Below are 9617 nucleotides of genomic sequence, written 5' to 3' on the forward strand. Positions count from 1 at the left end.
TGAAGTTTCCAGAGGGGGGAAATGCCTGACCCTGTACAGAACCACCACAGGGAACTCATTGCCAGCGCCCTTTTCCCATTACACAACCAAGACAGCAATGTCCTGCAGAGATTTCTCCCCCAGGGTCTCCTCTCCTGGCTGGGAGTGCAGGGCTGAGTAGAACAAGAGCCTTGGGACCACAGCTCTGGGGAGTCTCTGGGATGTACTCAGCACTGCCCCTGGTCAGACACCTCAAGCCAGCTTGCCATGGTCTCTGCCTTGTACAACACCATGGCGGCAGTCCACCGGCCCCTCACTGTACCAGGATGTGTGTGGTACCCTCCACCTGGGAGCCCTTTCTGTGTGTTGGCAGAGGCTGAGGCCAAGTGATGAGCTGTGACATCCTCAGAGCAGGCTCAGAGGAGCAGAGCTAAGGTCATGGGTTGCAGCAGGTGGACACCTTGCCTAGACTGCATTTCCAGATTTATAAGAATTGGCATTTTGCCTCAAATGCTCCTGCAGCACAGGGGCCCCTTGCCCAGGGCAGGCCTGAGCTTTGCCTCCTGCCATTCCACAACAACCCTGTCCTCTGTGCAGGACCAGAAATAAGCAGCCAGTTGTGAGGGAGGGGGCCTCTGTAGGCAAAGGGTCTCTGTGGGATTAGAGCAAATATATGCAAGCTCTGGCTTCAACCTGGGATTAAGTGCTACCAATTACAGACAGGTCAGGGAAAGCCGGAGTTCATCATTCACCGGGCAATTACTGCATGCACCAAAGTGTGACGCAGGTTTAAGTGCTGCCCCTTGAAGGAAGCAGAATGCCTCAGAGAGATTACTGGGAAGAGAGCAAGATCCTCTCAGAACAACGCTGGCACATTACCAGTTGCAGCAAGTCTCTGCCCCTCTGGAATTTTAAGCAGGGAGCACGGGTTCATTTTCATTCACTCAAACCAGATGCAAGACAATAAAATCAGAGCATGCCTCCACCCTCCCAGAACATGTGGCTTGGGCTGGTTCCTCTCAGAAACGTGAGCTGCCACAGCCCCACATTTCTTGCCATGATCTTGGCTTGCCAGGGAAGCTCCAGAACGCCAGCAGGAAGTGTTCAGCATCAGCCCTGAGCAGAGGAATGGAAAAGCTGCTGGGTAGGGGTGGGGAGGGATCAGGAGCTACAGAATTAGAGACTGGGGAAATTAAGTGATGGCAGGTAGCATGGCTTTATGGAAAACAGCTCTTGTCATACAAACCTGGTCCCATGCCGCGATGAGATCACCACTTCGGCTGATAGCAGTAACCACAGAGATGCAATCTGCACCGACTGACGGCAGACGTTGACTGGGGACTACACAACATGAGCACTCTGTCTGTAAAGCGGTCGTTCAGTTGGTGAGGGGCTGATTGATCTAAACAAGCCGTCAGCAAGGAACCATCACTAGATGGGGGGACTTCAGTGGGTTGCTGCACTGAGTCCCAAATGCTATTGGCCATTTTCTATCAGTGAGGCAAAGGTGAAATCAGCAGTTAACATTTACAGGGGACAAGCCCAGGCAGTGCAGTGAAGGGTGACGAGACTGAGGCACTCATGCAGCAGGGCCTAGGTCACTTGGGACACTGGCCATGTCCAGACAATGATATGCCACCTTATGCACCTGGGGTAGAGGCAGCCATAGCAACTGTATCCACGTCAAATGATGCTGGCCTAACCGTTATGTCTGCCTAGTCCTGTAACCCTCCAAGTGCAGCCATAACAATGCAGCTTTAACCCCATCTCATTCAAGGTTAAAGTTCCAGTGACTTAGCCCATTTATATCACTATGGGAGCAGGCAGATGTAACAGTTACATCAAAAAGGGTGAAATACACCCATCAGCAACAGCTCCCCCTCTCCTTTTCAAGCAGTTCAAAGGCGCCTTTGTCCCTAAGCTAAGAAGGCACGAAGGTTGTGCCCATGACAGAGGCCCACGTTTGGGAAAGCAAGGTCTCTGCAAAGGATGGAGGGTTTTCATGGACAAGCCATGGGGCTGGCTGGAGAAAGAGGAAGCAGTGAGCAGGGGAAGGGGGTGGCTGCGCACAGCATAGGCAAGACCAGTTCTAGGGCACTGCCTGAGCCAAGAGCCAGTTCTAGGTGGGTAGACTGCAGCCGCTCGCTGCTCTGTCTGTCTGTTACTGGGGAGGAGAGTGTGAACCAAATCCAAGAGTAAACATTTCCTGTGGTTCCACACTCCCAGGACAAGGATCCCCAGGAAGATGTAGACACTGCCATGCTCAGCTCAGTGGTGCAAGCCCTCACTTCCCTGTGCCCTACTGCACTGTGGAGTGAACAGTCCAGAGATAGGCATCCTGGGAATGGAGAGTGTCCCAGGTGGCAGCACAGAGCTGGTGGTAGCTTTCACCCAGGATGAGAGTATGACAGGTGCTCTATGCCCTCTGTCTTGAGGTGTGGGGGGCAAAAAGGGGAGCACGTAACCCCCTTCAGATCCACTTGCTGGGAGGGGATGCTAGGTCCAGGTGGTTGTGAAGCCTACCTCACTTTTCCCTGTACCCTGGGAAGTGGAAAAATGAGGAAGAAATACAATGGGCTGCTGAGGCCAGGTGCTAGGTGCTAAAAGAGAAGGAACTGGTCTGGTATGTACACTCAGGCCCACATTAGGATGTGGCTGGGCCCATGTGGCTCTCCCAGTGAGGTCATAGGTCATGTGCTGGCTTTAGCAAGGGAGCTTCACCCAGCCTGGCTCCAACACCCACTACTTCCTACTTACAACAGCTCCAGCAGCTCTCCAGTACTTCCAGTACAGCGCGTGCAGCAGGCAGTGGCAGGCCCAGCCTGGCCTGAGAACATTTGTGTTTCATGAGTCCAGCTGCTGCCAGCGTTTTCCTGAGGCAGCAAGTGACAGACTGGGAACTATGACTTTCTTCAGCTAAGTCTGAATAAAATGTCCTGGGCCAAAGGCCAGGCACTTTGATAGCTTCAGGGCACTCTCTGTGCTAGATGACAAGGACCTGCCACAAATACTGGAGGCCCAAGAGCTTAAGTTCACCAAAATCCTTCCAAATGGAAATGGACAACCTCAGCATGGGAAAGGGCTTCCAGTTCCCTCTGTAACAACACCGGGGAGCCCAGTTACTCCAGCTTTCACCATCTTCCTTGTGAGTAACTTTCCTGCTTGGCACCTCTGAAGGAGAAAACCCACTTCTGCTGCCTGAAGAAAGTGAGTTTTGAAGAGTATCCAGCAGCCTGGCTTCAGAGAGGGCTGGGGGAAACCTGAAGGTCCTTCCCTGGGGTTTTCTTCTCCCATCAGGAGACTGAGCTGCTTTCCAGTGGGGATGTTAATGGTCCCCAACTCCAAAGAAGTCAGCACAGCCTTGGGACAAAGTTCAGGCCTCTCCCTTCTTCTGGGCCTCTCATCTCACAGCTCCTTCCCTTTGCCCAGGAAAGCATCTACTGTTCTCCTGCACCAATAAATTCAGGGCTCAGGGCCCATCAAAAGCTCTGGGGATCAAGCCTAGAGCTGGACAGGTGTGTGCTGGACCCACTGGTCCAGTCAAGAGGCTGTGAAGGGAATTCTCTTTCCTCAGCCAGAACCTCTTGCTTTCATGGCATTATGTTTGTCATATGCCTTTCTCTAGCTTGACCCAGCAGGGAAAGCAGCTTCGCTCGCTGTGTCACACCTGATGCTGCCCTGCCCAGCTCCTGCCTGGGTCTACAGCATTGGCATTGGGGCTCCAGGCAGGAGCTTCCACTATGCTAGGAGGGTGGCAGTAGTGACTATGGACACTGCTGGCAGGTTCTGCATCCAAGCTCCTGAACCTACCAGCAGCACCCACAGCTGATGCTGCTGCCTGCCCACCAAGGCACAAGCTCTGTCCAGGTCCACAGCTGATGCCTGATACCGCTGTGAGGAAGCAGTGTTGCCAGCTCACCTGGCACCACAAGGCAGCCGGAGCTGCTGGTTGCTCTCAGGCCCAATCAAATCTGTTGGCAGGCTGGATTCAGCCTGCAAGTTGTGTTTTGCCCACCCCTGCACTAGAGGAAATTCTCTCCAGCCACCCTCTTCCACCCTTGTCCTGCATGCTAACGTAATGCCCTCTGGAAGCTTTGGTAATGATGTAGCAGACAGGGGCACAGGAGCTTCTGGCTACAGCACCTACACGCTGACAGTGACATCACTGGGGCCCTGCACAAAATGAGATACTGAGACAACAACCCTGAAGGAAAGCACACTGGCAACTGAAGTAGGGGATGCCTGGCACTCAAGGCTTAACTCAACTAAGCCAGCTCAGGCACCACTAGTAGAGAAGACAAGGTGGTATGGGCTCAGAGGCCAGCTCAGGTCAGACTGCCTTGCTGCCTCACCCCATACAGCAAGTGTCATCCTGACCAGAGAAGTGCCTTCTTGGGCCTGCGGCCCTGGCACTAGAAGCCATAGGTTGGGTGTAGCTGAGGTCCAATGAATAGGAAGTTTTATGGAAATGGTTAAATGGGGGCCATGCAGGCACAGTGGAGTAGAGAGCAGGCCAAACAAGTCCCTTCAGACAGCACTGAATCCTGGGACAGCAGCAGGAGGACTGCGCACACAAGCCCAGTGATGCTTGTGCAGAGACACATGAAACTTGTGCATTTGTAGCGTCGTTGCTATTAATCACTCAAAAGCAAGACCGCTCCTGTGTACTATGATGGGGGAGATGTGGCATGTGATACAAGGGCAGCAGAGGAGCAGAAACAATAGTCCCAGGGAATTTCTCCAAGCCTGACAAGGCCTTTGCTTGATTTTCAGTCACTGGCAGTAGCACAGCACTCCAGGCACAGCTCCTGTGCTTTAATAGTCACGCAGGCATTTACAAAAAAAGATAGTCATGCCCCTGGAGAGATAACAGAAGACAAGATTTAATGGAATTGGGAACTGCGGTGTGGTTGTGAGACCCATCAGTGGCTGTGCGAGAGCATCTCCAGAGACGCGTACTCTGAAGCCCCAGCATGAGGCCCGGGAGTGCAAGCAAGATTCTACCGCTAACCGGAGCAATAAAAATATTTCCCGAGGAAAACCACACACACAAACAAGCGCTCCTGGCTAATGCCCAACTAAGAAGAAGTTTTGAACAAAGCAAGCAATAAGTACAGCTCCTAAAGCCTGAAGAGAACAGTCTAGCCATAGGCTGCAAAACCTCCAGTCTTGGAAGCTTTTAAGTGCAGTTTAGACATTTGTCTGGGCTGGTTTGGACAGGGATGATCTTGCTGTGAATGGAGGGCTGGACTAGATGGCCTTCTGAGGCTCCTTCAACCTTCTTTTTCTGTGATCTCCTATGACAAGCCATTACATTCCAGCACATTGCCCCTGCAGAGCGAGTGGCAGCTGCTGGTACCAGTGCCCAGCATGGGCTGGGCTGATGCTTCCCACCCCCTGTTCTCTACTGAGCCAAAGCCAGGTCAGATTTAAAGTCTTGTCATGTGCCTCAGGGCTTGTTTTGATCCATTTTCCTCTTGTTTACAAAGATGAAATCCCTCTGTTACATTTGTGCTTCCATCAACAACACCCCTTGTTCAAAACAGATAAAATTTGAAAGCTCATGAGCCCAGTTTTCAATTCTTTTCTCATTTTCATTTAAGCAGCAAATTGAGCTGAGGTTTCCCATTTACTAGACTTCATTTTCCTGCCTCCAGGATGCAGTGCAGACACCACAACTTCTCCACAAAGAAATGTACATTAATCTCCATCTCCCCCCAAGGGCTGGGTGTGTGTCCAAGCAGAAATCCAAGTCAGCCCAGGCCAAAACTGAAAATCAGCCATGAGCACAAATCCAACTCTGCTTTGGTGGCTACAGGTTCAGGTTAAGCAAGCTGGAAGCCTATTTCTTCCACATGCCCTCAGCTTCTATCTAGCTCTTGAAAGACTGCGTCAGCCTGTACATTTAGTGTTGGGTTTCTGCAGGGTTATCAGGGAAGGGAGAAATCAGGAATTCAGAAGAGGAATAAGAGGAAAGGGATGATTCCAAGCCAGCTAGCTTTAAAAAAAAAAAAAGCAAGATTTCAAGAACAATATGGAACAGCAAGATACAAGGAACTATTTCTAATTAATTGTTTTTCAGCCCAGCCATTGCTTCTGGCCTTCAGATGATGCAAGAGCTGAGAAAGTATTAAAAGCTCCTTTGAACAGAAACTGGGATACTGATCAGCTCACACATTCAAAGCCCCAAGGTCAATGCTGAATCCTTTCCAACAGTTGATCCAGATATAACAGAATGTAATGCTTATCAATATTATTATTACATAAATGCTGACTTTGTCTCCATCACTGAAGATGAAAAAAAAGAGCAGTCCCAGTCCCAAAGAGTTTACAATCACTGGGCCAAAGAACATTCATTTAATGAGCTTATTCACTAAACATGTCCTCCTTATCCTTCTCTTTGCTACAGAAATACCTTTTGCTTATTCAGATCTCTCGCTGGAGTCAGAAATGAGCATATGGAAATCAGCACGCCTCTATGAACAACTGGCAGCATCCCAACAACACAGTGGACTTGTGCCTTTCCACCCAGGTGCAATGCTGAATTGTGCCTTGAATGGCGGATGCAACTGTCTTGCAATTAGGCCCTGAAACTGTCACAAAAACCCTGCACTCTGGATTCTGCTTGTCGGTAACCTCAGCAGAGCCAGGAGCATTCTTAGGCTCAATAGATTTTCTTCTTCCCATTGCACTTGTGAAACAGGCTTTTCAGCACCCACATACTTTGTAAACAAATCCCATCCCTTTCATTGGCACAGACAATCCCCATCTTCCCTAAGCCATGCTGAGCCACCTAGATCCCAGGGCTCGCACAGAAAGGATATTGCAGAGAAAAGATATTTTAGTCACTCTTATTGAAGTGAAAACTAGAAATAAACTTACAAAAGCAAACTATGCACACAAACCACCTAAAACTGGGACATCAACCTCACTAGGCTGTGGGCTGGATGTGGATGGCAAAGTTTGTCATGGGCCAGATCCAGACCCAGGTGTGAGGGCTACCACAATGGTGGTGCCAGTGGCACAGAGTCCAAGGCAGCAAGTCCAGGAGCGGCAGTAGCAAGCCAAACTTACCACTGATGGCCATGCCCAGAGGGTCCAAAGGGCTTTGGATTCAGCAACAGGCTATGCCCCTCAACTTCTGGTGGTCCACCAGTAGCCCAGACGACCAGATAAGAGGGCCACATGTTTGATACACCTGAACTAAAAGAACAGGACAAATGCCACATGGGCCATGAGTATTAGCTGTCTAGTTGCGTGACATATGTCCAGTCGTGGGCTGAGCAATGTTTAGCAATTCAGCAGGCCAAGAATTCTGTGGCAGCTTCTTTTTACATTAAGGCATTGGCTTGTTAACACATTAATTAGCTGTCAACATCATCAATGCATTCAGCCCATCTCTGCAGAAGCTCAACTGCACTTACCTGCTGCCTCTTCTCATGTTTGTTTTTCAAGCTGCTCTTGTATAACCCCTCACCACTGCACTGAGAGATCTGTCAGGGTAGATGCTGGTGCTTTTGGCAGCTGGGGCTTTTGGCACACTGGAGATGTGAAGGCAGTCTAGGACTAAGGTGTAGGAACACTGGCTAGATGCCTGCACTGCAGTGAAACAACTGTTCTCAGGATATTTTGCAGTTAACACCCATTACTAGGAATGGAGCTAGTCACCCCTCCAAGGTCTTGTTTCCCAGTCTGCAGGCAACTTGAAGGTACTGCTGCATTATTTGCATTCTGTTCGGATTTCAAGGTTTTCTTTTGCAACCATGTGACTATAAATACAGGGTCAGATTTTCAGCACAGAACAAGGGACCAACAGAGGTCTGGATATAGCCCTCAATTACAGTGCGGTAGCTTCTACTTTGGGGTAAGAGAATGGGAGGAATCTATCATTTTGGACAGCAGACTAGGTTCTAAGTGACAATAAACCAGTGAAGGAGCAGAGCCCAGCCAGGCTTTGCTCTCTCTCGCATCTCTTCTGTTCCCATTCATTTCATTTTTCTATCTCCTCCAAGTTTTGATCACTTCTTGCTATTGTTCCCTGAACACACAACTCCTGGTTGCCCTGCCCCCTTGGAACTACCTTGCATTAAGGGTGCTGGCCAGGTGTCTTTCGCTGCTGGGATTGTCTGGGCTTAAGTGTTTTGTTATTTTCTTCTACTTAGTTCCCCTTCACTTCACCACACCAGCCTCACTGATATGCACCCTGCTCAAGCCAAGACCTGCCCCCACCTTCACTTTCTCAACAGATGCTGCTCAGTGGTGGTTCAGTTGTACCCACTGCTGACACCTGCTGGCAATTAACAGGTAACTATGGCAGAGCAAACAAACCCACAACTGGCAAGAAGGCCAGGCCTTCCACTTAGCAAGGGGTACTCAGGATTTAGTCTGAAGTTAGGAGGAATGCAGAGCAGGGTGGCACCTTACAGACTGTCAGTAACTTTGAGAGGCAGGAGCTTTCGCAGGCTACAGTCTTTCTTATCAGATGCCATGTAGGGACTCTCACAGCATTTAATGAAGTAGGCTATGTCCCATGAATGCTCTTGCCACTATCAGCAAGTTAGTGTATAACAGTGGAGGCCAACCTTTTTGGCAGGCATGTCATAAAGTAACCCCTATGCCCTCAAGTGCCACTCTGATCCCTTTCCCCTGCCCAATCTGTTGCTTTGCTTTCTGCCTTATGTTGCAGCATTCCCTGCTCCCTCCCCGATTTGCTGCGTACCAAAGGCTATCTGTGCCATTTACGGCACATGGGCCACAGGTTGGCCACCCCTGATCTATAAGGTGCACCCCTGCCCCGCCTTCTATTTAGCAAGGGTATTCAACAAAGGTACATCATATCCTACCAGAACAAGTGACATTTCTCTTCCCTGCAGCCAACTTCTAGAAAATGCTCCTTGAGATCCCATCATTACAATCCAATGTTGCCACAAAACCCTTGGCAAAACTCTTGGCTTTTGCTTTTTTTTTTTAACATGTTCCCAGTGTTGTCACCGAGTTAATATGTAACAAGCACCGGCACCTCTGAAAAAGTGTGAAGGTGAGAGGGGCTCAGAGAACTGCATCATCAACACTTTCACAGGGTTCTCACGAAAACACTATGTGTTGATTAGCAGAATTTAAAAGAACTTGTGCTCATGTGGAAGAATAAGGCAAGAAGAATTTGTGCATAAAACAGCTCAGCCTGGAGGTAATGCAAGATTATTACAAAGTATGGGGCAGAAAAGCCTACCGGAAGCTGCTAAATTCAAACCCAAAGGAGGAAGAGGCCCAAAAAACACCAAGAAGATTTGCTCAGGTCTGGTTCTCAGGTCTTTACCCTGTCACCATTTGAAATCAGCCACCTCCTTGTTGTCAGGGCAACCAGCTTTCTAGTTTGTCCCACCCAACGTCACGTTTTCCTTGCTTTAGCTCAGTCACTTAGCCAAAACCACATATGGCAACTCCATTCCCATGAGTACCAACAGCAGTAGTAGAGGGCAAAGCAGAGAATGAGGGTGTAGTTCTCTTCAAAGAAAAAAAAAAGCAAGCACCTAAGACTTGGGGTTAGGAACCAGAGTGTATGCAGAAGGTCACCTGCCCCAATTTGAAGATCAGTAACATATACAGCTCTTGGCCTCTGAGCACCTCCTCTGTTCTCC

This window comes from Alligator mississippiensis, chromosome 11 (assembly GCF_030867095.1).
Source record: "Alligator mississippiensis isolate rAllMis1 chromosome 11, rAllMis1, whole genome shotgun sequence".
In the NCBI taxonomy this organism is placed as follows: Eukaryota; Metazoa; Chordata; order Crocodylia; family Alligatoridae; genus Alligator; species Alligator mississippiensis.